Source organism: Cherax quadricarinatus, chromosome 42, assembly GCF_038502225.1.
Source record: "Cherax quadricarinatus isolate ZL_2023a chromosome 42, ASM3850222v1, whole genome shotgun sequence".
Taxonomy (NCBI): Eukaryota; Metazoa; Arthropoda; class Malacostraca; order Decapoda; family Parastacidae; genus Cherax; species Cherax quadricarinatus.
In genome coordinates this window covers 33,300,317-33,327,718 of record NC_091333.1, presented here as the reverse complement: position 1 = coordinate 33,327,718, position 27,402 = coordinate 33,300,317, and the positions used below count along the sequence as shown (strand labels likewise).

The following is a 27,402-nucleotide window of genomic DNA, read 5'->3' as shown; positions in this document are numbered from 1 at the left end:
TACAGTAGGGCCAGTGATGGGAAGTGTAAGTGTTGAGTGTGGCACAGTAGTGCCAGTTGTGGTAAGTGAAAGTGTTGAGTGTATTACAGCAGTGCCAGATGTAGCAAGTGTAAGTGTTGGGTGTAGTACAGTAGTGCCAGTTGTGTTAAGTGTAAGTGTTGAGTGCATTACAGCAGTGTCTGATATAGCATGTGTAAGTGTTAAGTGTGGTACAGAAGTGCCAGTTGTGGTAAGTGTAAGTGTTGAGTGTATTACAGTAGTGACTGATGTAGCAACTGTAAGTGTTGAGTGTGGTACAGTAGTGCCAGTGAAGGTAAGTGTAAGTGTTGAGTGTATTACAGTAGTGACTGATGTAGCAACTGTAAGTGTTGAGTGTGGTACAGTAGTGCCAGTGAAGGTAAGTGTAAGCGTTGAGTGTATTACAATAGTGACTGATGTAGCAAGTGTAAATGTTGAGTGTGGTACCGCAGTGCCTGGTGGGGCAAGTGTAAGCTTTGAGTGCGGTACCGTAGCGCCTGGTGTGGCAAGTGTAAGTGATGAGCGTGGTACAGTAGTGCCAGCTGTGGCTAGTAAGTGTTGAGTGTGGTACAGTAGTGCCTGGTGTGGCTAGCGTAAGTGATGAGCGTGGTACACTAGTGCCTGGTGTGGCAAGTGTAAGCGTTGAGTGTGGTGGAGTACTGCTTGGTGCAGCTAGTGTAAGTGTTGAGTGTGGTACAGTAGTGCCTGGAGTGGCAAGTAGAAGTGTTGAGTGTGGTGGAGTACTTCTTGGTGTAGCTAGTGTAAGTGTTGAGTGTGGTACAGTAGTGCCTGGAGTGGCAAGTAGAAGTGTTGAGTGTGGTGGAGTACTGCTTGGTGTAGCTAGTGTAAGTGTTGAGTGTGGTACAGTAGTGCCTGGAGTGGCAAGTAGAAGTGTTGAGAGTGGTGGAGTACTGCTTGGTGTAGCTAGTGTAAGTGTTGAGTGTGGTACAGTAGTGCCTGGAGTGGCAAGTAGAAGTGTGGAGTGTGGTGGAGTACTGCTTGGTGTAGCTAGTGTAAGTGTTGAGTGTGGTACAGTAGTGCCTGGAGTGGCAAGTAGAAGTGTTGAGTGTGGTGGAGTACTTCTTGGTGTAGCTAGTGTAAGTGTTGAGTGTGGTACAGTAGTGCCTGGAGTGGCAAGTAGAAGTGTTGAGTGTGGTGGAGTACAGCTTGGTGTAGCTAGTGTAAGTGTTGAGTGTGGTACAGTAGTGCCTGGAGTGGCAAGTAGAAGTGTTGAGTGTGGTGGAGTACTGCTTGGTGTAGCTAGTGTAAGTGTTGAGTGTGGTGGAGTACTGCTTGGTGTAGCTAGTGTAAGTGTTGAGTGTGGTACAGTAGTGCCTGGAGTGGCAAGTAGAAGTGTTGAGTGTGGTGGAGTACTGCTTGGTGTAGCTAGTGTAAGTGTTGAGTGTGGTACAGTAGTGCCTGGAGTGGCAAGTAGAAGTGTTGAGTGTGGTGGAGTACTGCTTGGTGTAGCTAGTGTAAGTGTTGAGTGTGGTACAGTAGTGCCTGGAGTGGCAATTAGAAGTGTTGAGTGTGGTGTAGTACTGCTTGGTGTAGCTAGTGTAAGTGTTGAGTGTGGTGGAGTACTGCTTGGTGTAGCTAGTGTAAGTGTTGAGTGTGGTGGAGTACTGCTTGGTGTAGCTAGTGTAAGTGTTGAGTGTGGTACAGTAGTGTCTGCACTGGCAAGTAGAAGTGTTGAGTGTGGTGGAGTACTGCTTGGTGTAGCTAGTGTAAGTGTTGAGTGTGGTACAGTAGTGCCTGGAGTGGCAAGTAGAAGTGTTGAGTGTGGTGGAGTACTGCTTGGTGTAGCTAGTGTAAGTGTTGAGTGTGGTGGAGTACTGCTTGGTGTAGCTAGTGTAAGTGTTGAGTGTGGTGGAGTACTGCTTGGTGTAGCTAGTGTAAGTGTTGAGTGTGGTGGAGTACTGCTTGGTGTAGCTAGTGTAAGTGTTGAGTGTGGTACAGTAGTGCCTGGAGTGGCAAGTAGAAGTGTTGAGTGTGGTGGAGTACTGCTTGGTGTAGCTAGTGTAAGTGTTGAGTGTGGTACAGTAGTGCCTTGAGTGGCAAGTAGAAGTGTTGAGTGTGGTGGAGTACTACTTGGTGTAGCTAGTTTAAGTGTTGAGTGTGGTACAGTAGTGCCTTGAGTGGCAAGTAGAAGTGTTGAGTGTGGTGGAGTACTGCTTGGTGTAGCTAGTGTAAGTGTTGAGTGTGGTACAGAAGTGCCTGGAGTGGCAAGTAGAAGTGTTGAGTGTGGTGGAGTACTGCTTGGTGTAGCTAATGTAAGTGTTGAGTGTGGTACAGTAGTGCCTGGAGTGGCAAGTAGAAGTGTTGAGTGTGGTGGAGTACTGCTTGGTGTAGCTAGTGTAAGTGTTGAGTGTGGTGGAGTACTGCTTGGTGTAGCTAGTGTAAGTGTTGAGTGTGGTACAGTAGTGCCTGGAGAGGCAAGTAGAAGTGTTGAGTGTGGTGGAGTACTGCTTGGTGTAGCTAGTGTAAGTGTTGAGTGTGGTACAGTAGTGCCTGGAGTGGCAAGTAGAAGTGTTGAGTGTGGTGGAGTACTGCTTGGTGTAGCTAGTGTAAGTGTTGAGTGTGGTGAGGTACTGCTTGGTGTAGCTAGTGTAAGTGTTGAGTGTGGTACAGTAGTGCCTGGAGAGGCAAGTAGAAGTGTTGAGTGTGGTGGAGTACTGCTTGGTGTAGCTAGTGTAAGTGTTGAGTGTGGTACAGTAGTGCCTGGAGTGGCAAGTAGAAGTGTTGAGTGTGGTGGAGTACTGCTTGGTGTAGCTAGTGTAAGTGTTGAGTGTGGTACATTAGTGCCTGGAGTGGCAAGTAGAAGTGTTGAGTGTGGTGGAGTACTGCTTGGTGTAGCTATTGTAAGTGTTGAGTGTGGTACAGTAGTGCCTGGAGTGGCAGGTAGAAGTGTTGAGTGTGGTGGAGTACTGCTTGGTGTAGCTAGTGTAAGTGTTGAGTGTGGTGGAGTACTGCTTGGTGTAGCTAGTGTAAGTGTTGAGTGTGGTGGAGTACTGCTTGGTGTAGCTAGTGTAAGTGTTGAGTGTGGTACAGTAGTGCCTTGAGTGGCAAGTAGAAGTGTTGAGTGTGGTGGAGTACTGCTTGGTGTAGCTAGTGTAAGTGTTGAGTGTGGTACAGTAGTGCCTGGAGTTGCAAGTAGAAGTGTTGAGTGTGGTGGAGTACTGCTTGGTGTAGCTAGTGTAAGTGTTGAGTGTGGTGGAGTACTGCTTGGTGTAGCTAGTGTAAGTGTTGAGTGTGGTACAGTAGTGCCTGGAGTGGCAAGTAGAAGTGTTGAGTGTGGTGGAGTACTGCTTGGTGTAGCTAGTGTAAGTGTTGAGTGTGGTACAGCAGTGTCTGGAGTGGCAAGTAGAAGTGTTGAGTGTGGTGGAGTACTGCTTGGTGTAGCTAATGTAAGTGTTGAGTGTGGTACAGTAGTGACTGGAGTGGCAAGTAGAAGTGTTGAGTGTGGTGGAGTACTGCTTGGTGTAGCTAGTGTAAGTGTTGAGTGTGGTGGAGTACTGCTTGGTGTAGCTAGTGTAAGTGTTGAGTGTGGTGGAGTACTGCTTGGTGTAGCTAGTGTAAGTGTTGAGTGTGGTACAGTAGTGCCTGGAGTGGCAAGTAGAAGTGTTGAGTGTGGTGGAGTACTGCTTGGTGTAGCTAGTGTAAGTGTTGAGTGTGGTACAGTAGTGCCTGGAGTGGCAAGTAGAAGTGTTAAGTGTGGTGGAGTACTGCTTGGTGTAGCTAGTGTAAGTGTTGAGTGTGGTACAGTAGTGCCTGGAGTGGCAAGTAGAAGTGTTGAGTGTGGTGGAGTACTGCTTGGTGTAGCTAGTGTAAGTGTTGAGTGTGGTACAGTAGTGCCTGGAGTGGCAAGTAGAAGCGTTGAGAGTGGTGGAGTACTGCTTGGTGTAGCTAGTGTAAGTGTTGAGTGTGGTACAGTAGTGCCTGGAGTGGCAAGTAGAAGTGTTGAGTGTGGTGGAGTACTGCTTGGTGTAGCTAGTGTAAGTGTTGAGTGTGGTGGAGTACCGCTTGGTGTAGCTAGTGTAAGTGTTGAGTGTGGTACAGTAGTGCCTGGAGTGGCAAGTAGATGTGTTGAGTGCGGTGGAGTACTGCTTGGTGTAGCTAGTGTAAGTGTTGAGTGTGGTACAGTAGTGCATGGAGTGGCAAGTAGAAGTGTTGAGAGTGGTGGAGTACTGCTTGGTGTAGCTAGTGTAAGTGTTGAGTGTGGTACAGTAGTGCCTGGAGTGGCAAGTAGAAGTGTTGAGTGTGGTGGAGTACTGCTTGGTGTAGCTAGTGTAAGTGTTGAGTGTGGTGGAGTACTGCTTGGTGTAGCTAGTGTAAGTGTTGAGTGTGGTACAGTAGTGCCTGGAGTGGCAAGTAGAAGTGTTGAGTGTGGTGGAGTACTGCTTGGTGTAGCTAGTGTAAGTGTTGAGTGTGGTACAGTAGTGCATGGAGTGGCAAGTAGAAGTGCTGAGTGTGGTGGAGTACTGCTTGGTGTAGCTAGTGTAAGTGTTGAGTGTGGTGGAGTACTGCTTGGTGTAGCTAGTGTAAGTGTTGAGTGTGGTGGAGTACTGCTTGGTGTAGCTAGTGTAAGTGTTGAGTGTGGTGGAGTACTGCTTGGTGTAGCTAGTGTAAGTGTTGAGTGTGGTACAGTAGTGCCTGGAGTTGCAAGTAGAAGTTTTGAGTGTGGTGGAGTACTGCTTGGTGTAGCTAGTGTAAGGGTTGAGTGTGGTACAGTAGTGCCTGGAGTGGCAAGTAGAAGTGTTGAGTGTGGTGGAGTACTGCTTGGTGTAGCTAGTGTAAGTGTTGAGTGTGGTACAGTAGTGCCTGGAGTGGCAAGTAGAAGTGTTGAGTGTGGTGGAGTACTGCTTGGTGTAGCTAGTGTAAGTGTTGAGTGTGGTACAGTAGTGCCTGGAGTGGCAAGTAGAAGTGTTGAGTGTGGTGGAGTACTGCTTGGTGTAGCTAGTGTAAGTGTTGAGTGTGGTACAGTAGTGTGTGGAGTGGCAAGTAGAAGTGTTGAGTGTGGTGGAGTACTGCTTGGTGTAGCTAGTGTAAGTGTTGAGTGTGGTACAGTAGTGCCTGGAGTGGCAAGTAGAAGTGTTGAGTGTGGTGGAGTACTGCTTGGTGTAGCTAGTGTAAGTGTTGAGTGTGGTACAGTAGTGCCTGGAGTGGCAAGTAGAAGTGTTGAGTGTGGTGGAGTACTGCTTGGTGTATCTAGTGTAAGTGTTGAGTGTGGTGGAGTACTGCTTGGTGTAGCTAGTGTAAGTGTTGAGTGTGGTACAGTAGTGCCTGGAGAGGCAAGTAGAAGTGTTGAGTGTGGTGGAGTACTGCTTGGTGTAGCTAGTGTAAGTGTTGAGTGTGGTACAGTAGTGCCTGGAGTGGCAAGTAAAAGTGTTGAGTGTGGTGGAGTACTGCTTGGTGTAGCTAGTGTAAGTGTTGAGTGTGGTACAGTAGTGCCTGGAGTGGCAAGTAGAAGTGTTGAGTGTGGTGGAGTACTGCTTGGTGTAGCTAGTGTAAGTGTTGAGTGTGGTGGAGTACTGCTTGGTGTAGCTAGTGTAAGTGTTGAGTGTGGTGGAGTACTGCTTGGTGTAGCTAGTGTAAGTGTTGAGTGTGGTACAGTAGTGCCTGGAGTGGCAAGTAGAAGTGTTGAATGTGGTGGAGTACTGCTTGGTGTAGCTACTGTAAGTGTTGAGTGTGGTACAGTAGTGCCTGGAGTGGCAGGTAGAAGTGTTGAGTGTGGTGGAGTACTGCTTGGTGTAGCTAGTGTAAGTGTTGAGTGTGGTGGAGTACTGCTTGGTGTAGCTAGTGTAAGTGTTGAGTGTGGTGGAGTACTGCTTGGTGTAGCTAGTGTAAGTGTTGAGTGTGGTACAGTAGTGCCTTGAGTGGCAAGTAGAAGTGTTGAGTGTGGTGGAGTACTGCTTGGTGTAGCTAGTGTAAGTGTTGAGTGTGGTACAGTAGTGCCTGGAGTTGCAAGTAGAAGTGTTGAGTGTGGTGGAGTACTGCTTGGTGTAGCTAGTGTAAGTGTTGAGTGTGGTGGAGTACTGCTTGGTGTAGCTAGTGTAAGTGTTGAGTGTGGTACAGTAGTGCCTGGAGTGGCAAGTAGAAGTGTTGAGTGTGGTGGAGTACTGCTTGGTGTAGCTAGTGTAAGTGTTGAGTGTGGTACAGTAGTGTCTGGAGTGGCAAGTAGAAGTGTTGAGTGTGGTGGAGTACTGCTTGGTGTAGCTAATGTAAGTGTTGAGTGTGGTACAGTAGTGACTGGAGTGGCAAGTAGAAGTGTTGAGTGTGGTGGAGTACTGCTTGGTGTAGCTAGTGTAAGTGTTGAGTGTGGTGGAGTACTGCTTGTTGTAGCTAGTGTAAGTGTTGAGTGTGGTGGAGTACTGCTTGGTGTAGCTAGTGTAAGTGTTGAGTGTGGTACAGTAGTGCCTGGAGTGGCAAGTAGAAGTGTTGAGTGTGGTGGAGTACTGCTTGGTGTAGCTAGTGTAAGTGTTGAGTGTGGTACAGTAGTGCCTGTAGTGGCAAGTAGAAGTGTTAAGTGTGATGGAGTACTGCTTGGTGTAGCTAGTGTAAGTGTTGAGTGTGGTACAGTAGTGCCTGGAGTGGCAAGTAGAAGTGTTGAGTGTGGTGGAGTACTGCTTGGTGTAGCTAGTGTAAGTGTTGAGTGTGGTACAGTAGTGCCTGGAGTGGCAAGTAGAAGCTTTGAGAGTGGTGGAGTACTGCTTGGTGTAGCTAGTGTAAGTGTTGAGTGTGGTACAGTAGTGCCTGGAGTGGCAAGTAGAAGTGTTGAGTGTGGTGGAGTACAGCTTGGTGTAGCTAGTGTAAGTGTTGAGTGTGGTGGAGTACCGCTTGGTGTAGCTAGTGTAAGTGTTGAGTGTGGTACAGTAGTGCCTGGAGTGGCAAGTAGAAGTGTTGAGTGCGGTGGAGTACTGCTTGGTGTAGCTAGTGTAAGTGTTGAGTGTGGTACAGTAATGCCTGGAGTGGCAAGTAGAAGTGTTGAGAGTGGTGGAGTACTGCTTGGTGTAGCTAGTGTAAGTGTTGAGTGTGGTACAGTAGTGCCTGGAGTGGCAAGTAGAAGTGTTGAGTGTGGTGGAGTACTGCTTGGTGTAGCTAGTGTAAGTGTTGAGTGTGGTGGAGTACTGCTTGGTGTAGCTAGTGTAAGTGTTGAGTGTGGTACAGTAGTGCCTGGAGTGGCAAGTAGAAGTGTTGAGTGTGGTGGAGTACTGCTTGGTGTAGCTAGTGTAAGTGTTGAGTGTGGTACAGTAGTGCATGGAGTGGCAAGTAGAAGTGCTGAGTGTGGTGGAGTACTGCTTGGTGTAGCTAGTGTAAGTGTTGAGTGTGGTGGAGTACTGCTTGGTGTAGCTAGTGTAAGTGTTGAGTGTGGTGGAGTACTGCTTGGTGTAGCTAGTGTAAGTGTTGAGTGTGGTGGAGTACTGCTTGGTGTAGCTAGTGTAAGTGTTGAGTGTGGTACAGTAGTGCCTGGAGTTGCAAGTAGAAGTGTTGAGTGTGGTGGAGTACTGCTTGGTGTAGCTAGTGTAAGTGTTGAGTGTGGTACAGTAGTGCCTGGAGTGGCAAGTAGAAGTGTTGAGTGTGGTGGAGTACTGCTTGGTGTAGCTAGTGTAAGGGTTGAGTGTGGTACAGTAGTGCCTGGAGTGGCAAGTAGAAGTGTTGAGTGTGGTGGAGTACTGCTTGGTGTAGCTAGTGTAAGTGTTGAGTGTGGTACAGTAGTGCCTGGAGTGGCAAGTAGAAGTGTTGAGAGTGGTGGATGACTGCTTGGTGTAGCTAGTGTAAGTGTTGAGTGTGGTACAGTAGTGCCTGGAGTGGCAAGTAGAAGTGTTGAGTGTGGTGGAGTACTGCTTTGTGTAGCTAGTGTAAGTGTTGAGTGTGGTGGAGTACTGCTTGGTGTAGCTAGTGTAAGTGTTGAGTGTGGAGTACTGCTTGGTGTAGCTAGTGTAAGTGTTGAGTGTGGTACAGTAGTGCCTGGAGTGGCAAGTAGAAGTGTTGAGTGTGGTGGAGTACTGCTTGGTGTAGCTAGTGTAAGTGTTGAGTGTGGTGGAGTACTGCTTGGTGTAGCTAGTGTAAGTGTTGAGTGTGGTGGAGTACTGCTTGGTGTAGCTAGTGTAAGTGTTGAGTGTGGTGGAGTACTGCTTGGTGTAGCTAGTGTAAGTGTTGAGTGTGGTACAGTAGTGCTTGGAGTGGCAAGTAGAAGTGTTGAGTGTGCTGGAGTACTGCTTTGTGTAGCTAGTGTAAGTGTTGAGTGTGGTGGAGTACTGCTTTGTGTAGCTAGTGTAAGTGTTGAGTGTGGTGGAGTACTGCTTGGTGTAGCTAGTGTAAGTGTTGAGTGTGGTGGAGTACTGCTTGGTGTAGCTAGTGTAAGTGTTGAGTGTGGTGGAGTACTGCTTGGTGTAGCTAGTGTAAGTGTTGAGTGTGGTGGAGTACTGCTTGGTGTAGCTAGTGTAAGTGGAGAGTGGGGTACAGTAGTGCCTGGAGTGGCAAGTAGAAGTGTTGAGTGTGGTGGAGTACTGCTTGGTGTAGCTAGTTTAAGTGTTGAGTGTGGTACAGTAGTGCCTGGAGTGGCAAGTAGAAGTGTTGAGTGTGGTGGAGTACTGCTTGGTGTAGCTAGTGTAAGTGTTGAGTGTGGTGGAGTACTGCTTTGTGTAGCTAGTGTAAGTGTTGAGTGTGGTGGAGTACTGCTTGGTGTAGCTAGTGTAAGTGTTGAGTGTGGTACATTAGTGCTTGGAGTGGCAAGTAGAAGTGTTGAGTGTGGTGGAGTACTGCTTGGTGTAGCTAGTGTAAGTGTTGAGTGTGGTGGAGTACTGCTTGGTGTAGCTAGTGTAAGTGTTGAGTGTGGTGGAGTACTGCTTGGTGTAGCTAGTGTAAGTGTTGAGTGTGGTACAGTAGTACCTGGAGTGGCAAGTAGAAGTGTTGAGTGTGGTGGAGTACTGCTTGGTGTAGCTAGTGTAAGTGTTGAGTGTGGTACAGTAGTGCCTGGAGTGGCAAGTAGAAGAGTTGAGAGTGGTGGAGTACTGCTTGGTGTAGCTAGTGTAAGTGTTGAGTGTGGTACAGTAGTGCCTGGAGTGGCAAGTAGAAGTGTTGAGAGTGGTGGAGAACTGCTTTGTGTAGCTAGTGTAAGTGTTGAGTGTGGTGGAGTACTGCTTGGTGTAGCTAGTGTAAGTGTTGAGTGTGGAGGAGTACTGCTTGGTGTAGCTAGTGTAAGTGTTGAGTGTGGTACAGTAGTGCCTGGAGTGGCAAGTGGAAGTGTTGAGTGTAGTGGAGTACTGCTTGGTGTAGCTAGTGTAAGTGTTGAGTGTGGTGGAGTACTGCTTGGTGTAGCTAGTGTAAGTGTTGAGTGTGGTGGAGTACTGCTTGCTGTAGCTAGTGTAAGTGTTGAGTGTGGTACAGTAGTGCCTGGAGAGGCAAGTAGAAGTGTTGAGTGTGGTGGAGTACTGCTTGGTGTAGCTAGTGTAAGTGTTGAGTGTGGTACAGTAGTGCCTGGAGTGGCAAGTAGAAGTGTTGAGTGTGCTGGAGTACTGCTTGGTGTAGCTAGTGTAAGTGTTGAGTGTGGTGGAGTACTGCTTTGTGTAGCTAGTGTAAGTGTTGAGTGTGGTGGAGTACTGCTTGGTGTAGCTAGTGTAAGTGTTGAGTGTGGTGGAGTACTGCTTGGTGTAGCTAGTGTAAGTGTTGAGTGTGGTGGAGTACTGCTTGGTGTAGCTAGTGTAAGTGTTGAGTGTGGTGGAGTACTGCTTGGTGTAGCTAGTGTAAGTGTTGAGTGTGGTACAGTAGTGCCTGGAGTGGCAAGTAGAAGTGTTGAGTGTGGTGGAGTACTGCTTGGTGTAGCTAGTGTAAGTGTTGAGTGTGGTACAGTAGTGCCTGGAGTGGCAAGTAGAAGTGTTGAGTGTGGTGGAGTACTGCTTGGTGTAGCTAGTGTAAGTGTTGAGTGTGGTGGAGTACTGCTTGGTGTAGCTAGTGTAAGTGTTGAGTGTGGTGGAGTACTGCTTGGTGTAGCTAGTGTAAGTGTTGAGTGTGGTGGAGTACTGCTTGGTGTAGCTAGTGTAAGTGTTCAGTGTGGTACAGTAGTGCCTGGAGTGGCAAGTAGAAGTGTTGAGTGTGGTGGAGTACTGCTTGGTGTAGCTAGTGCAAGTGTTGAGTGTGGTACAGTAGTGCCTGGAGTGGCAAGTAGAAGTGTTGAGTGTGGTGGAGTACTGCTTGGTGTAGCTGGTGTAAGTGTTCAGTGTGGTACAGTAGTGCCTGGAGAGGCAAGTAGAAGGGTTGAGTGTGGTGGAGTACTGCTTGGTGTAGCTAGTGTAAGTGTTGAGTGTGGTACAGTAGTGCCTGGAGTGGCAAGTAGAAGTGTTGAGTGTGGTGGAGTACTGCTTGGTGTAGCTAGTGTAAGTGTTGAGTGTGGTACAGTAGTGCCTGGAGTGGCAAGTAGAAGTGTTGAGTGTTGGTGGAGTACTGCTTGGTGTAGCTAGTGTAAGTGTTGAGTGTGGTACAGTAGTGCCTGGAGTGGCAAGTAGAAGTGTTGAGTGTGGTGGAGTACTACTTGGTGTAGCTAGTGCAAGTGTTGAGTGTGGTGGAGTAGTGCCTGGAGTGGCAAGTAGAAGTGTTGAGTGTGGTGGAGTACTGCTTGGTGTAGCTAGTGTAAGTGTTGAGTGTGGTGGAGTACTGCTTGGTGTAGCTAGTGTAAGTGTTGAGTGTGGTACAGTAGTGCCTGGAGTGGCAAGTAGAAGTGTTGAGTGTGGTGGAGTACTGGTTGGTGTAGCTAGTGTAAGTGTTGAGTGTGGTGGAGTACTGCTTGGTGTAGCTAGTGTAAGTGTTGAGTGTGGTACTTTAGTGCCTGGAGTGGAAAGTAGAAGTGTTGAGTGTGGTGGAGTACTGCTTGGTGTAGCTAGTGTAAGTGTTGAGTGTGGTACAGTAGTGCCTGGAGTGGCAAGTAGAAGTGTTGAGTGTGGTGGAGTACTGCTTGGTGTAGCTAGTGTAAGTTTTGAGTGTGGTACAGTAGTGCCTGGAGTGGCAAGTAGAAGTGTTGAGTGTGGTGGAGTACTGCTTGGTGTAGCAAGTGTAAGTGTTGAGTGTGGTACAGTAGTGCCTGGAGTGGCAAGTAGAAGTGTTGAGTGTGGTGGAGTACTGCTTGGTGTAGCTAGTTTAAGTGTTGAGTGTGGTACAGTAGTGCCTGGAGTGGCAAGTAGAAGTGTTGAGAGTGGTGGAGTACTGCTTGGTGTAGCTAGTGTAAGTGTTAAGTGTGGTAAAGTAGTGCCTGGAGTGGCAAGTAGAAGTGTTGAGTGTGGTGGAGTACTGCTTGGTGTAGCTAGTGTAAGTGTTGAGTGTGGTGGAGTACTGCTTGGTGTAGCTAGTGTAAGTGTTGAGTGTGGTACAGTAGTGCCTGGAGTGGCAAGTAGAAGTGTTGAGTGTGGTGGAGTACTGCTTGGTGTAGCTAGTGTAAGTGTTGAGTGTGGTACAGTAGTGCCTGGAGTGGCAAGTAGAAGTGTTGAGTGTGGTGGAGTACTGTTTGGTGTAGCTAGTGTAAGTGTTGAGTGTGGTACAGTAGTGCCTGGAGTGGCAAGTAGAAGTGTTGAGTGTGGTGGAGTACTGCTTGGTGGTGCTAGTGTAAGTGTTGAGTGTGGTACAGTAGTGCCTGGAGTGGCAAGTAGAAGTGTTGAGAGTGGTGGAGTACTGCTTGGTGTAGCTAGTGTAAGTGTTGAGTGTGGTACAGTAGTGCCTGGAGTGTCAAGTAGATGTGTTGAGAGTGGTGGAGTACTGCTTGGTGTAGCTAGTGTAAGTGTTGAGTGTGGTACAGTAGTGCCTGGAGTGGCAAGTAGTAGTGTTGAGAGTGGTGGAGAACTGCTTTGTGTAGCTAGTGTAAGTGTTGAGTGTGGTGGAGTACTGCTTGGTGTAGCTAGTGTAAGTGTTGAGTGTGGTGGAGTACTGCTTGGTGTAGCTAGTGTAAGTGTTGAGTGTGGTACAGTAGTGCCTGGAGTGGCAAGTAGAAGTGTTGAGTGTGGTTTAGTACTGCTTGGTGTAGCTAGTGTAAGTGTTGAGTGTGGTGGAGTACTGCTTGGTGTAGCTAGTGTAAGTGTTGAGTGTGGTGGAGTACTGCTTGGTGTAGCTAGTGTAAGTGTTGAGTGTGGTACAGTTGTGCCTGGAGTGGCAAGTAGAAGTGTTGAGTGTGGTGGAGTACTGCTTGGTGTAGTTAGTGTAAGTGTTGAGTGTGGTACAGTAGTGCCTGGAGTGGCAAGTAGAAGTGTTGAGTGTGGTGGAGTACTGCTTGGTGTAGCTAGTGTAAGTGTTGAGTGTGGTACAGTAGTGCCTGGAGTGGCAAGTAGAAGTGTTGAGTGTGGTGGAGTACTGCTTGGTGTAGCTAGTTTAAGTGTTGAGTGTGGTACAGTAGTGCCTGGAGTGGCAAGTAGAAGTGTTGAGAGTGGTGGAGTACTGCTTCGTGTAGCTAGTGTAAGTGTTGAGTGTGGTAAAGTAGTGCCTGGAGTGGCAAGTAAAAGTGTTGAGTGTGGTGGAGTACTGCTTGGTGTAGCTAGTGTAAGTGTTGAGTGTGGTGGAGTACTGCTTGATGTAGCTAGTGTAAGTGTTGAGTGTGGTACAGTAGTGCCTGGAGTGGCAAGTAGAAGTGTTGAGTGTGGTGGAGTACTGCTTGGTGTAGCTAGTGTAAGTGTTGAGTGTGGTACAGTAGTGCCTGGAGTGGCAAGTAGAAGTGTTGAGTGTGGTGGAGTACTGCTTGGTGTAGCTAGTGTAAGTGTTGAGTGTGGTACAGTAGTGCCTGGAGTGGCAAGTAGAAGTGTTGAGTGTGGTGGAGTACTGCTTGGTGTAGCTAGTGTAAGTGTTGAGTGTGGTGGAGTACTGCTTGGTGTAGCTAGTGTAAGTGTTGAGTGTGGTGGAGTACTGCTTGGTGTAGCTAGTGTAAGTGTTGAGTGTGGTGGAGTACTGCTTGGTGTAGCTAGTGTAAGTGTTGAGTGTGGTACAGTAGTGCCTGGAGTGGCAAGTAGAAGTGTTGAGTGTGCTGGAGTACTGCTTGGTGTAGCTAGTGTAAGTGTTGAGTGTGGTGGAGTACTGCTTTGTGTAGCTAGTGTAAGTGTTGAGTGTGGTGGAGTACTGCTTTGTGTAGCTAGTGTAAGTGTTGAGTGTGGTGGAGTACTGCTTGGTGTAGCTAGTGTAAGTGTTGAGTGTGGTGGAGTACTGCTTGGTGTAGCTAGTGTAAGTGTTGAGTGTGGTGGAGTACTGCTTGGTGTAGCTAGTGTAAGTGGAGAGTGGGGTACAGTAGTGCCTGGAGTGGCAAGTAGAAGTGTTGAGTGTGGTGGAGTACTGCTTGGTGTAGCTAGTTTAAGTGTTGAGTGTGGTACAGTAGTGCCTGGAGTGGCAAGTAGAAGTGTTGAGTGTGGTGGAGTACTGCTTGGTGTAGCTAGTGTAAGTGTTGAGTGTGGTGGAGTACTGCTTTGTGTAGCTAGTGTAAGTGTTGAGTGTGGTGGAGTACTGCTTGGTGTAGCTAGTGTAAGTGTTGAGTGTGGTACATTAGTGCTTGGAGTGGCAAGTAGAAGTGTTGAGTGTGGTGGTGTACTGCTTGGTGTAGCTAGTGTAAGTGTTGAGTGTGGTGGAGTACTGCTTGGTGTAGCTAGTGTAAGTGTTGAGTGTGGTGGAGTACTGCTTGGTGTAGCTAGTGTAAGTGTTGAGTGTGGTACAGTAGTACCTGGAGTGGCAAGTAGAAGTGTTGAGTGTGGTGGAGTACTGCTTGGTGTAGCTAGTGTAAGTGTTGAGTGTGGTACAGTAGTGCCTGGAGTGGCAAGTAGAAGTGTTGAGTGTGGAGGAGTACTGCTTGGTGTAGCTAGTGTAAGTGTTGAGTGTGGTGGAGTAGTGCTTTGTGTAGCTAGTGTAAGTGTTGAGTGTGGTGGAGTACTGCTTGGTGTAGCTAGTGTAAGTGTTGAGTGTGGTACATTAGTGCCTGGAGTGGCAAGTAGAAGTGTTGAGTGTGGTGGAGTACTGCTTGGTGTAGCTAGTGTAAGTGTTGAGTGTGGTGGAGTACTGCTTGGTGTAGCTAGTGTAAGTGTTGAGTGTGGTGGAGTACTGCTTGGTGTAGCTAGTGTAAGTGTTGAGTGTGGTACAGTAGTGCCTGGAGTGGCAAGTAGAAGAGTTGAGAGTGGTGGAGTACTGCTTGGTGTAGCTAGTGTAAGTGTTGAGTGTGGTACAGTAGTGCCTGAAGTGGCAAGTAGATGTGTTGAGAGTGGTGGAGTACTGCTTGGTGTAGCTAGTGTAAGTGTTGAGTGTGGTACAGTAGTGCCTGGAGTGGCAAGTAGAAGTGTTGAGAGTGGTGGAGAACTGCTTTGTGTAGCTAGTGTAAGTGTTGAGTGTGGTGGAGTACTGCTTGGTGTAGCTAGTGTAAGTGTTGAGTGTGGAGGAGTACTGCTTGGTGTAGCTAGTGTAAGTGTTGAGTGTGGTACAGTAGTGCCTGGAGTGGCAAGTAGAAGTGTTGAGTGTGGTGGAGTACTGCTTGGTGTAGCTAGTGTAAGTGTTGAGTGTGGTGGAGTACTGCTTGGTGTAGCTAGTGTAAGTGTTGAGTGTGGTGGAGTACTGCTTGCTGTAGCTAGTGTAAGTGTTGAGTGTGGTACAGTAGTGCCTGGAGTGGCAAGTAGAAGTGTTGAGTGTGGTGGAGTACTGCTTGGTGTAGCTAGTGTAAGTGTTGAGTGTGGTACAGTAGTGCCTGGAGTGGCAAGTAGAAGAGTTGAGTGTGCTGGAGTACTGCTTGGTGTAGCTAGTGTAAGTGTTGAGTGTGGTGGAGTACTGCTTTGTGTAGCTAGTGTAAGTGTTGAGTGTGGTGGAGTACTGCTTGGTGTAGCTAGTGTAAGTGTTGAGTGTGGTGGAGTACTGCTTGGTGTAGCTAGTGTAAGTGTTGAGTGTGGTGGAGTACTGCTTGGTGTAGCTAGTGTAAGTGTTGAGTGTGGTGGAGTACTGCTTGGTGTAGCTAGTGTAAGTGTTGAGTGTGGTACAGTAGTGCCTGGAGTGGCAAGTAGAAGTGTTGAGTGTGGTGGAGTACTGCTTGGTGTAGCTAGTGTAAGTGTTGAGTGTGGTACAGTAGTGCCTGGAGTGGCAAGTAGAAGTGTTGAGTGTGGTGGAGTACTGCTTGGTGTAGCTAGTGTAAGTGTTGAGTGTGGTGGAGTACTGCTTGGTGTAGCTAGTGTAAGTGTTGAGTGTGGTGGAGTACTGCTTGGTGTAGCTAGTGTAAGTGTTCAGTGTGGTACAGTAGTGCCTAGAGTGGCAAGTAGAAGTGTTGAGTGTGGTGGAGTACTGCTTGGTGTAGCTAGTGCAAGTGTTCAGTGTGGTACAGTAGCGCCTGGAGTGGCAAGTAGAAGTGTTGAGTGTGGTGGAGTACTGCTTGGTGTAGCTAGTGTAAGTGTTGAGTGTGGTACAGTAGTGCCTGGAGAGGCAAGTAGAAGGGTTGAGTGTGGTGGAGTACTGCTTGGTGTAGCTAGTGTAAGTGTTGAGTGTGGTGGAGTACTGCTTGGTGTAGCTAGTGTAAGTGTTGAGTGTGGTACAGTAGTGCCTGGAGTGGCAAGTAGAAGTGTTGAGTGTGGTGGAGTACTGGTTGGTGTAGCTAGTGTAAGTGTTGAGTGTGGTGGAGTACTGCTTGGTGTAGCTAGTGTAAGTGTTGAGTGTGGTACTTTAGTGCCTGGAGTGGAAAGTAGAAGTGTTGAGTGTGGTGGAGTACTGCTTGGTGTAGCTAGTGTAAGTGTTGAGTGTGGTACAGTAGTGCCTGGAGTGGCAAGTAGAAGTGTTGAGTGTGGTGGAGTACTGCTTGGTGTAGCTAGTGTAAGTGTTGAGTGTGGTACAGTAGTGCCTGGAGTGGCAAGTAGAAGTGTTGAGTGTGGTGGAGTACTGCTTGGTGTAGCTAGTGTAAGTGTTGAGTGTGGTACAGTAGTGCCTGGAGTGGCAAGTAGAAGTGTTGAGTGTGGTGGAGTACTGCTTGGTGTAGCTAGTTTAAGTGTTGAGTGTGGTACAGTAGTGCCTGGAGTGGCAAGTAGAAGTGTTGAGAGTGGTGGAGTACTGCTTGGTGTAGCTAGTGTAAGTGTTAAGTGTGGTAAAGTAGTGCCTGGAGTGGCAAGTAGAAGTGTTGAGTGTGGTGGAGTACTGCTTGGTGTAGCTAGTGTAAGTGTTGAGTGTGGTGGAGTACTGCTTGGTGTAGCTAGTGTAAGTGTTGAGTGTGGTACAGTAGTGCCTGGAGTGGCAAGTAGAAGTGTTGAGTGTGGTGGAGTACTGCTTTGTGTAGCTAGTGTAAGTGTTGAGTGTGGTACAGTAGTGCCTGGAGTGGCAAGTAGAAGTGTTGAGTGTGGTGGAGTACTGCTTGGTGTAGCTAGTGTAAGTGTTGAGTGTGGTACAGTAGTGCCTGGAGTGGCAAGTAGAAGTGTTGAGTGTGGTGGAGTACTGCTTGGTGGTGCTAGTGTAAGTGTTGAGTGTGGTACAGTAGTGCCTGGAGTGGCAAGTAGAAGTGTTGAGAGTGGTGGAGTACTGCTTGGTGTAGCTAGTGTAAGTGTTGAGTGTGGTACAGTAGTGCCTGGAGTGGCAAGTAGATGTGTTGAGAGTGGTGGAGTACTGCTTGGTGTAGCTAGTGTAAGTGTTGAGTGTGGTACAGTAGTGCCTGGAGTGGCAAGTAGTAGTGTTGAGAGTGGTGGAGAACTGCTTTGTGTAGCTAGTGTAAGTGTTGAGTGTGGTGGAGTACTGCTTGGTGTAGCTAGTGTAAGTGTTGAGTGTGGTGGAGTACTGCTTGGTGTAGCTAGTGTAAGTGTTGAGTGTGGTACAGTAGTGCCTGGAGTGGCAAGTAGAAGTGTTGAGTGTGGTTTAGTACTGCTTGGTGTAGCTAGTGTAAGTGTTGAGTGTGGTGGAGTACTGCTTGGTGTAGCTAGTGTAAGTGTTGAGTGTGGTGGAGTACTGCTTGGTGTAGCTAGTGTAAGTGTTGAGTGTGGTACAGTTGTGCCTGGAGTGGCAAGTAGAAGTGTTGAGTGTGGTGGAGTACTGCTTGGTGTAGTTAGTGTAAGTGTTGAGTGTGGTACAGTAGTGCCTGGAGTGGCAAGTAGAAGTGTTGAGTGTGGTGGAGTACTGCTTGGTGTAGCTAGTGTAAGTGTTGAGTGTGGTACAGTAGTGCCTGGAGTGGCAAGTAGAAGTGTTGAGTGTGGTGGAGTACTGCTTGGTGTAGCTAGTTTAAGTGTTGAGTGTGGTACAGTAGTGCCTGGAGTGGCAAGTAGAAGTGTTGAGAGTGGTGGAGTACTGCTTCGTGTAGCTAGTGTAAGTGTTGAGTGTGGTAAAGTAGTGCCTGGAGTGGCAAGTAAAAGTGTTGAGTGTGGTGGAGTACTGCTTGGTGTAGCTAGTGTAAGTGTTGAGTGTGGTGGAGTACTGCTTGATGTAGCTAGTGTAAGTGTTGAGTGTGGTACAGTAGTGCCTGGAGTGGCAAGTAGAAGTGTTGAGTGTGGTGGAGTACTGCTTGGTGTAGCTAGTGTAAGTGTTGAGTGTGGTACAGTAGTGCCTGGAGTGGAAAGTAGAAGTGTTGAGTGTGGTGGAGTACTGCTTGGTGTAGCTAGTGTAAGTGTTGAGTGTGGTACAGTAGTGCCTGGAGTGGCAAGTAGAAGTGTTGAGTGTGGTGGAGTACTGCTTGGTGTTGCTAGTGTAAGTGTTGAGTGTGGTACAGTAGTGCCTGGAGTGGCAAGTAGAAGTGTTGAGTGTGGTGGAGTACTGCTTGGTGTAGCTTGTGTAAGTGTTGAGTATGGTACAGTAGTGCCTGGAGTGGCAAGTAGAAGTGTTGAGAGTGGTGGAGTACTGCTTGGTGTAGCTAATGTAAGTGTTGAGTGTGGTACAGTAGTGCCTGGAGTGGTAAGTAGAAGTGTTGAGAGTCGTGGAGTACTGCTTGGTGTAGCTAGTGTAAGTGTTGAGTGTGGTACAGTAGTGCGTGGAGTGGCAATTAGAAGTGTTGAGAGTGGTGGAGTACTGCTTTGTGTAGCTAGTGTAAGTGTTGTGTGTGGTGGAGTACTGCTTGGTGTAGCTAGTGTAAGTGTTGAGTGTGGAGTACTGCTTGGTGTAGCTAGTGTAAGTGTTAAGAGTGGTACAGTAGTGCCTGGAGTGGCAAATAGAAGTGTTGAGTGTGGTGGAGTACTGCTTGGTGTAGCTAGTGTAAGTGTTGAGTGTGGTGGAGTACCGCTTGGTGTAGCTAGTGTAAGTGTTGAGTGTGGTGGAGTACTGCTTGGTGTAGCTAGTGTAAGTGTTGAGTGTGGTGGAGTACTGCTTGGTGTAGCTAGTGTAAGTGTTGAGTGTGGTACAGTAGTGCCTGGAGTGGCAAGTAGAAGTGTTGAGTGTGCTGGAGTACTGCTTGGTGTAGCTAGTGTAAGTGTTGAGTGTCCTGGAGTACTGCTTGGTGTAGCTAGTGTAAGTGTTGAGTGTGGTGGAGTACTGCTTGGTGTAGCTAGTGTAAGTGGAGAGTGGGGTACAGTAGTGCCTGGAGTGGCAAGTAGAAGTGTTGAGTGTGGCGGAGTACTGCTTGGTGTAGCTAGTGTAAGTGTTGAGTGTGGTACAGTAGTGCCTGGAGTGGCAAGTAGAAGTGTTGAGTGTGGTGGAGTACTGCTTGGTGTAGCTAGTGTAAGTGTTGAGTGTGGTACAGTAGTGCCTGGAGTGGCAAGTAGAAGTGTTGAGTGTGGTGGAGTACTGCTTGGTGTAGCTAGTGTAAGTGTTGAGTGTGGTGGAGTACTGCTTGGTGTAGCTAGTGTAAGTGTTGAGTGTGGTGGAGTACTGCTTGGTGTAGCTAGTGTAAGTGTTGAGTGTGGTACATTAGTGCCTGGAGTGGCAAGTAGAAGTGTTGAGTGTGGTGGAGTACTGATTGGTGTAGCTAGTGTAGGTGTTGAGTGTGGTGGAGTACTGCTTGGTGTAGCTAGTGTAAGTGTTGAGTGTGGTGGAGTACTGCTTGGTGTAGCTAGTGTAAGTGTTGAGTGTGGTACAGTAGTGCCTGGAGTGGCAAGTAGAAGTGTTGAGTGTGGTGGAGTACTGCTTGGTGTAGCTAGTGTAAGTGTTGAGTGTGGTACAGTAGTGCCTGGAGTGGCAAGTAGAAGAGTTGAGAGTGGTGGAGTACTGCTTGTTGTAGCTAGTGTAAGTGTTGAGTGTGGTACAGTAGTGCCTGGAGTGGCAAGTAGATGTTTTGAGAGTGGTGGAGTACTGCTTGTTGTAGCTAGTGTAAGTGTTGAGTGTGGTACAGTAGTGCCTGGAGTGGCAAGTAGAAGTGTTGAGAGTGGTGGAGAACTGCTTTGTGTAGCTAGTGTAAGTGTTGAGTGTGGTGGAGTACTGCTTGGTGTAACTAGTGTAAGTGTTGAGTGTGGAGGAGTACTGCTTGGTGTAGCTAGTGTAAGTGTTGAGTGTGGTACAGTAGTGATTGGAGTGGCAAGTAGAAGTGTTGAGTGTGGTGGAGTACTGCTTGGTGTAGCTAGTGTAAGTGTTGAGTGTGGTGGAGTACTGCTTGGTGTAGCTAGTGTAAGTGTTGAGTGTGGTGGAGTACTGCTTGGTGTACCTAGTGTAAGTGTTGAGTGTGGTACAGTAGTGCCTGGAGTGGCAAGTAGAAGTGTTGAGTGTGGTGGAGTACTGCTTGGTGTAGCTAGTGTAAGTGTTGAGTGTGGTACAGTAGTGCCTGGAGTGGCAAGTAGAAGTGTTGAGTGTGCTGGAGTACTGCTTGGTGTAGCTAGTGTAAGTGTTGAGTGTGGTGGAGTACTGCTTTGTGTAGCTAGTGTAAGTGTTGAGTGTGGTGGAGTACTGCTTGGTGTAGCTAGTGTAAGTGTTGAGTGTGGTGGAGTACTGCTTGGTGTAGCTAGTGTAAGTGTTGAGTGTGGTGGAGTACTGCTTGGTGTAGCTAGTGTAAGTGTTGAGTGTGGTGGAGTACTGCTTGGTGTAGCTAGTGTAAGTGGAGAGTGGGGTACAGTTGTTCCTGGAGTGGCAAGTAGAAGTGTTGAGTGTGGTGGAGTACTGCTTGGTGTAGCTAGTGTAAGTGTTGAGTGTGGTACAGTAGTGCCTGGAGTGGCAAGTAGAAGTGTTGAGTGTGGTGGAGTACTGCTTGGTGTAGCTAGTGTAAGTGTTGAGTGAGGTGGAGTACTGCTTGGTGTAGCTAGTGTAAGTGTTGAGTGTGGTACAGTAGTGCCTGGAGTGGCAAGTAGAAGTGTTGAGTGTGGTGGAGTACTGCTTGGTGTAGCTAGTGTAAGTGTTGAGTGTGATGGAGTACTGCTTGGTGTAGCTAGTGTAAGTGTTGAGTGTGGTGGAGTACTGCTTGGTGTAGCTAGTGTAAGTGTTGAGTGTGGTGGAGTACTGCTTTGTGTAGCTAGTGTAAGTGTTGAGTGTTTTGGAGTACTGCTTGGTGTAGCTAGTGTAAGTGTTGAGTGTGGTGGAGTACTGCTTTGTGTAGCTAGTGTAAGTGTTGAGTGTGGTACAGTAGTGCCTGGAGTGGCAAGTAGAAGTGTTGAGTGTGGTGGAGTACTGCTTGGTGTAGCTAGTGTAAGTGTTGAGTGTGGTGGAGTACTGCTTGGTGTAGCTAGTGTAAGTGTTGAGTGTGGTACAGTAGTGCCTGGAGTGGCAAGTAGAAGTGTTGAGTGTGGTGGAGTACTGCTTGGTGTAGCTAGTGTAAGTGTTGAGTGTGGTGGAGTACTGCTTTGTGTAGTTAGTGTAAGTGTTGAGTGTGGTACAGTAGTGCCTGGAGTGGCAAGTAGAAGTGTTGAGTGTGGTGGAGTACTGCTTGGTGTAGTTAGTGTAAGTGTTGAGTGTGGTACAGTAGTGCCTGGAGTGGCAAGTATAAGTGTTGAGTGTGGTGGAGTACTGCTTGGTGTAGCTAGTGTAAGTGTTGAGTGTGGTACAGTAGTGCCTGGAGTGGCAAGTAGAAGTGTTGAGTGTGGTGGAGTACTGCTTGGTGTAGCTAGTTTAAGTGTTGAGTGTGGTACAGTAGTGCCTGGAGTGGAAAGTAGAAGTGTTGAGAGTGGTGGAGTACTGCTTCGTGTAGCTAGTGTAAGTGTTGAGTGTGGTAAAGTAGTGCCTGGAGTGGCAAGTAAAAGTGTTGAGTGTGGTGGAGTACTGCTTGGTGTAGCTAGTGTAAGTGTTGAGTGTGGTGGAGTACTGCTTGGTGTAGCTAGTGTAAGTGTTGAGTGTGGTACAGTAGTGCCTGGAGTGGCAAGTAGAAGTGTTGAGTGTGGTGGAGTACTGCTTGGTGTAGCTAGTGTAATTGTTGAGTGTGGTACAGTAGTGCCTGGAGTGGCAAGTAGAAGTGTTGAGTGTGGTGGAGTACTGCTTGGTGTAGCTAGTGTAAGTGTTGAGTGTGGTACAGTAGTGCCTGGAGTGGCAAGTAGAAGTGTTGAGTGTGGTGGAGTACTGCTTGGTGTAGCTAGTGTAAGTGTTGAGTGTGGTACAGTAGTGCCTGGAGTGGCAAGTAGAAGTGTTGAGTGTGGTGGAGTACTGCTTGGGGTAGCTTGTGTAAGTGTTGAGTGTGGTACAGTAGTGCCTGGAGTGGCAAGTAGAAGTGTTGAGAGTGGTGGAGTACTGCTTGGTGTAGCTAGTGTAAGTGTTGAGTGTGGTACAGTAGTGCCTGGAGTGGCAAGTAGAAGTGTTGAGAGTGGTGGAGTACTGCTTGGTGTAGCTAGTGTAAGTGTTGAGTGTGGTACAGTAGTGCCTGGAGTGGCAAGTAGAAGTGTTGAGAGTGGTGGAGTACTGCTTTGTGTAGCTAGTGTAAGTGGAGAGTGGGGTACAGTAGTGCCGGGAGTGGCAAGTAGAAGTGTTGAGTGTGGTGGAGTACTGCTTGGTGTAGCTAGTGTAAGTGTTGAGTGTGGTACAGTAGTGCCTGGAGTGGCAAGTAGAAGTGTTGAGTGTGGTGGAGTACTGCTTGGTGTAGCTAGTGTAAGTGTTGAGTGTGGTGGAGTACTGCTTGGTGTAGCTAGTGTAAGTTTGAGTGTGGTACAGTAGTGCCTGGAGTGGCAAGTAGAAGTGTTGAGTGTGGTGGAGTACTGCTTGGTGTAGCTAGTGTAAGTGTTGAGTGTGATGGAGTACTGCTTGGTGTAGCTAGTGTAAGTGTTGAGTGTGGTGGAGTACTGCTTGGTGTAGCTAGTGTAAGTGTTGAGTGTGGTGGAGTACTGCTTTGTGTAGCTAGTGTAAGTGTTGAGTGTGGTGGAGTACTGCTTGGTGTAGCTAGTGTAAGTGTTGAGTGTGGTGGAGTACTGCTTTGTGTAGCTAGTGTAAGTGTTGAGTGTGGTACAGTAGTGCCTGGAGTGGCAAGTAGAAGTGTTGAGTGTGGTGGAGTACTGCTTGGTGTAGCTAGTGTAAGTGTTGAGTGTGGTGGAGTACTGCTTGGTGTAGCTAGTGTAAGTGTTGAGTGTGGTACAGTAGTGCCTGGAGTGGCAAGTAGAAGTGTTGAGTGTGGTGGAGTACTGCTTGGTGTAGCTAGTGTAAGTGTTGAGTGTGGTGGAGTACTGCTTTGTGTAGCTAGTGTAAGTGTTGAGTGTGATGGAGTACTGCTTGGTGTAGCTAGTGTAAGTGTTGAGTGTGCTGGAGTACTGCTTGGTGTAGCTAGTGTAAGTGTTGAGTGTGGTACAGTAGTGCCTGGAGTGGCAAGTAGAAGTGTTGAGTGTGGTGGAGTACTGCTTGGTGTAGCTAGTGTAAGCGTTGAGTGTGGTGGAGTACTGCTTGGTGTAGCTAGTGTAAGTGTTGAGTGTGGTGGAGTACTGCTTTGTGTAGCTAGTGTAAGTGTTGAGTGTGGTGGAGTAATGCTTGGTGTAGCTAGTGTAAGTGTTGAGTGTGGTACAGTAGTGCCTGGAGTGGCAAGTAGAAGTGTTGAGTGTGGTGGAGTACTGCTTGGTGTAGCTAGTGTAAGTGTTGAGTGTGGTGGAATACTGCTTTGTGTCGCTAGTGTAAGTGTTGAGTGTGGTGGAGTACTGCTTTGTGTAGCTAGTGTAAGTGTTGAGTGTGATGGAGTACTGCTTGGTGTAGCTAGTGTAAGTGTTGAGTGTGCTGGAGTACTGCTTGGTGTAGCTAGTGTAAGTGTTGAGTGTGGTGGAGTACTGCTTTGTGTAGCTAGTGTAAGTGTTGAGTGTGGTGGAGTACTGCTTGGTGTAGCTAGTGTAAGTGTTGAGTGTGGTGGAGTACTGCTTGGTGTAGCTAGTGTAAGTGTTGAGTGTGGTGGAGTACTGCTTGGTGTAGCTAGTGTAAGTGTTGAGTGTGGTGGAGTACTGCTTGGTGTAGCTAGTGTAAGTGGAGAGTGGGGTACAGTAGTGCCTGGAGTGGCAAGTAGAAGTGTTGAGTGTGGTGGAGTACTGCTTTGTGTAGCTAGTGTAAGTGTTGAGTGTGGTACAGTAGTGCCTGGAGTGGCAAGTAGAAGTGTTGAGTGTGGTGGAGTACTGCTTGGTGTAGCTAGTGTAAGTGTTGAGTGTGGTACAGTAGTGCCTGGAGAGGCAAGTAGAAGTGTTGAGTGTGGTGGAGTACTGCTTGGTGTAGCTAGTGTAAGTGTTGAGTGTGGTGGAGTACTGCTTGGTGTAGCTAGTGTAAGTGTTGAGTGTGGTGGAGTACTGCTTTGTGTAGCTAGTGTAAGTGTTGAGTGTGGTGGAGTAATGCTTGGTGTAGCTAGTGTAAGTGTTGAGTGTGGTATAGTAGTGCATGGAGTGGCAAGTAGAAGTGTTGAGTGTGGTGGAGTACTGCTTGGTGTAGCTAGTGTAAGTGTTGAGTGTGGTGGAGTACTGCTTTGTGTAGCTAGTGTAAGTGTTGAGTGTGGTACATTAGTGCCTGGAGTGGCAAGTAGAAGTGTTGAGTGTGGTGGAGTACTGCTTGGTGTAGCTAGTGTAAGTGTTGAGTGTGCTTGGTGGTGTTAGTGTTGATTGTAGTGTAGTAGTCTTTTTTTGGTGTTAGTGTTGAGTGTAGTGTTGTAGTGCTTGGTGGTGTTTGTGTTGAGAGTAGTGTAGTAGTGCTTTGTGGTGTTACTGTTGAGTGTAGTGCAGTAGTGCTTGGAGTTTTTAGTGTTTAGTGTAGTGTAGTAGTGCATGGTGGTGTTAGTGTTGAGTGTAGTGTAGTAGTGCTTGGTGGTGTTAGTGTTGAGTGTAGTGTAGTAGTGTAGTGCTTGGTGGTGTTAGTGTTGAGTGTAGTAGTGTAGTGCTTGGTGGTGTTAGTGTTGAGTGTAGTGCAGTAGTGCTTGGTGGTGTTAGTGTTGAGTGTAGTGTAGTAGTGCTTGGTGGTGTTAGTGTTGAGTGTAGTGTAGTAGTGCTTGGTGGTGTTAGTGTTGAGTGTAGTGTAGTAGTGCTTGGTGGTGTTAGTGTTGAGTGTAGTGTAGTAGTGCTTGGTGGTGTTAGTGTTGAGTGTAGTGTAGTAGTGCTTGGTGGTGTTAGTGTTGTGTGTAGTGTAGTAGTGCATGGTGGTGTTAGTGTTGTGTGTAGTGTAGTAGTGTAGTGCTTGGTGGTGTTAGTGTTGTGTGTAGTGTAGTAGTGTAGTGCTTGGTGGTGTTAGTGTTGAGTGTAGTAGTGTAGTGCTTGGTGGTGTTGGTGTTGTGTGTAGTGTAGTAGTGTAGTGCTTTGTGGTGTTAGTGTTGAGTGTAGTAGTGTAGTGCTTGGTGGTGTTAGTGTTGTGTGTAGTGTAGTAGTGTAGTGCTTGGTGGTGTTAGTGTTGTGTGTAGTGTAGTAGTGCTTGGTGGTGTTAGTGTTGTGTGTAGTGTAGTAGTGCATGGTGGTGTTAGTGTTGAGTGTAGTGTAGTAGTGCTTGGTGGTGTTAGTGTTGTGTGTAGTGTAGTAGTGCTTGGTGGTGTTAGTGTTGTGTGTAGTGTAGTAGTGCATGGTGGTGTTAGTGTTGAGTGTAGTGTAGTAGTGCTTGGTGGTGTTAGTGTTGTGTGTAGTGTAGTAGTGCTTGGTGGTGTTAGTGTTGTGTGTAGTGTAGTAGTGCATGGTGGTGTTAGTGTTGTGTGTAGTGTAGTAGTGCTTGGTGGTGTTAGTGTTGAGTGTAGTGTAGTAGTGCATGGTGGTGTTAGTGTTGAGTGTAGTGTAGTAGTGCTTGGTGGTGTTAGTGTTGAGTGTGGTGTAGTAGTGCATGGTGGTGTTAGTGTTGAGTGTAGTGTAGTAGTGCTTGGTGGTGTTAGTGTTGAGTGTAGTGTAGTAGTGCTTGGTGGTGTTAGTGTTGAGTGTAGTGTAGTAGTGCTTGGTGGTGTTAGTGTTGAGTGTAGTGTAGTAGTGCTTGGTGGTGTTAGTGTTGAGTGTAGTGTAGTAGTGCTTGGTGGTGTTAGTGTTGAGTGTAGAATTAGTTTTTCTTGACCCTCCACGAACTCTACCCAAACAGACTCTGTTACTGCTCCATCTATTTTTATACCTTTTTTTATGCAACAATTAATATTTTCTCGAACATACAATGCAACTCCTCCCCCCCTCCCATTACATCTATCCACATTGAATAACTTAAATCCCTGAATATTACACTCAGCAGTCATATCCCGACTCTTTAAATCATACCACGTTTCAGTTAATGCAATGATATCAAAGTTCCCAGCACATGCTACCAAACGTAGTTCATTAATTTTATTTCTTGCACTTCGACTGTTAGCATAAAATACCATCATATGTTTTTTCTTCTGCACATTTTTCCTATTCATCTTTGTTTTTACACAATTTCTGAAATTATCATTACCCAGAGTTACTCCATGACAGTTACTATTAAGATTCTTAATATCAGAGCATAAGACAATATATTCATACTCATTATTTATCATTTCTAAACCCATACCTCTAACTAATCCTAGTTTAAAGTCCTAACAACCCCCTCAACTGAGTTAGCAAGAAAACCCACACCTGCCCTGGATAAGTGAACCCCATCCCTGGCATACATGTCATTTCGGCCATAGAAGTTGTCCCAGTTGTCAATGAATGGTACTGCATTATCCTTACAGTGTTTATCCAGCCAACAATTAATACCAATTGCTCTGGACAACCATTCATTACCAACACCTCTTCTTGGCAAAATGCCACATATAACAGGGCGCCCCCCTTCTTCCTAATCATGTCTATAGCTGTCCTGAACTTTCTAACTAAATCCTCACTTCTACGCTTGCCTACATCATTGTCTCCAGCACTGAGGCAAATAATAGGATTGATCCCATTACCGTTCATGATGTTGTCAAGCCGGCTAACAATGTCCTCCATCCCAGCCCCAGGAAAGCATACCCTTTGTCTCCTACTCCTGTCCTTCAAGCAGAATGCCCTATCCATGTATCTAACCTGGCTATCCCCAACAACAACAATATTCTTACCTTCCTTGTCGTTCGTCGTGACGATCCCAGTAGTAGACTCACATTCGTCGGGTAGCACCGAGAATGCGTTGGAGGTTTCCACAGCAGTCTCTTTCTTCTTCATCGTTTCTGGCTTTCCATTCGTCTTCTTGATCGTCAACTTCGTCGTCCCCTGCTGTCCAGCCACTGACCACGATCCCTTCTTGACCTGAGGACTCGAAACAGGAGGACTACTACGAATCCTCTTGTTTTCCTCGGTCAATCGCCGTATCTCCATCTTCGCTGCCTTCAATTCTTCCTTAAGTTGCTGGTAAAGTTGCTCGATGGAGGGCATCTTGGTTCAGTCCACGGGAGCAAACAAGACACTTCTTCACAGAGTTAATACAGGTCAGCACTCAAAGTACAGGTCACCACTCAAGAGCACACAAACAGGTCTTCACAGAGCTGGAGGCAAAGATGTTGGCAGACGTAGGAGTGAGGACCTGATTAGCAGGTATAGGTCAGCAATAGAGATAATTAGGAAGAAGGGTGGGAAACCTGTCATATGTGGCATTTTGCCAAGGAGAGGAGTTGGAAATGAATGGTTGTCCAGAGCAATTGGTGTCAATTGCTGGCTGGACAAATACTGTAAGGAAAATGCGGTAACATTCATTGACAACTGGGACCTCTTCTATGCAGAAATGACATGTATGCCAGGGATGGGGTTCACTTGTCTAGGTGTGGGGTGGGAGCACTGGCCAACGCAGTGGAGGGAGCTGTTAGGTCTTTAAACTAGGAATAGTTAGTGGTATGGGTTTCTGCGGGAAAACTGTGAAGTCTCAGGGTAGTAATATGAGTACTAGGAAAACTAGTAATAGGCAAAATGAGGTGGATATCGGAAGGCCAGTGGCACTAATTGACAAGGACAGTAATAGGTTTAGTGGAATAACAGAAAGGAGCAGGAATGATAAAGAGAAAGGAGGGTCCTTAAGTATATATTACACAAATAGTCGCAGTGCTAGGAATAAGATGGACGAGTTGAGACTAGTTGCTAGTGCAGGTAACATAGATGTATTTGCCATTACTGAGACGTGGTTTAATTCAAAAAGTCGGGACATGCCTGCAGAATGTCACATTCAGGGTTTCAAATTGTTCCAAGTAGATAGAAGTAT

At 47.3% G+C, this 27,402-nt stretch overlaps 1 protein-coding gene across 1 annotated transcript in view; it reads left to right on the top strand.

The window, feature by feature from the left end:
* Window positions 1-645: 645 nt before the first annotated feature.
* LOC128687921 (methyltransferase-like protein 27) overlaps window positions 646-27,402 on the top strand; it is a 174,625-nt gene continuing 147,868 nt past the window's right edge. The window contains exon 1 of the mRNA XM_070093466.1: window positions 646-653. The gene's annotated coding sequence lies outside the window, so the exon portion shown is untranslated. The remainder of the gene's footprint in view (window positions 654-27,402) is intronic.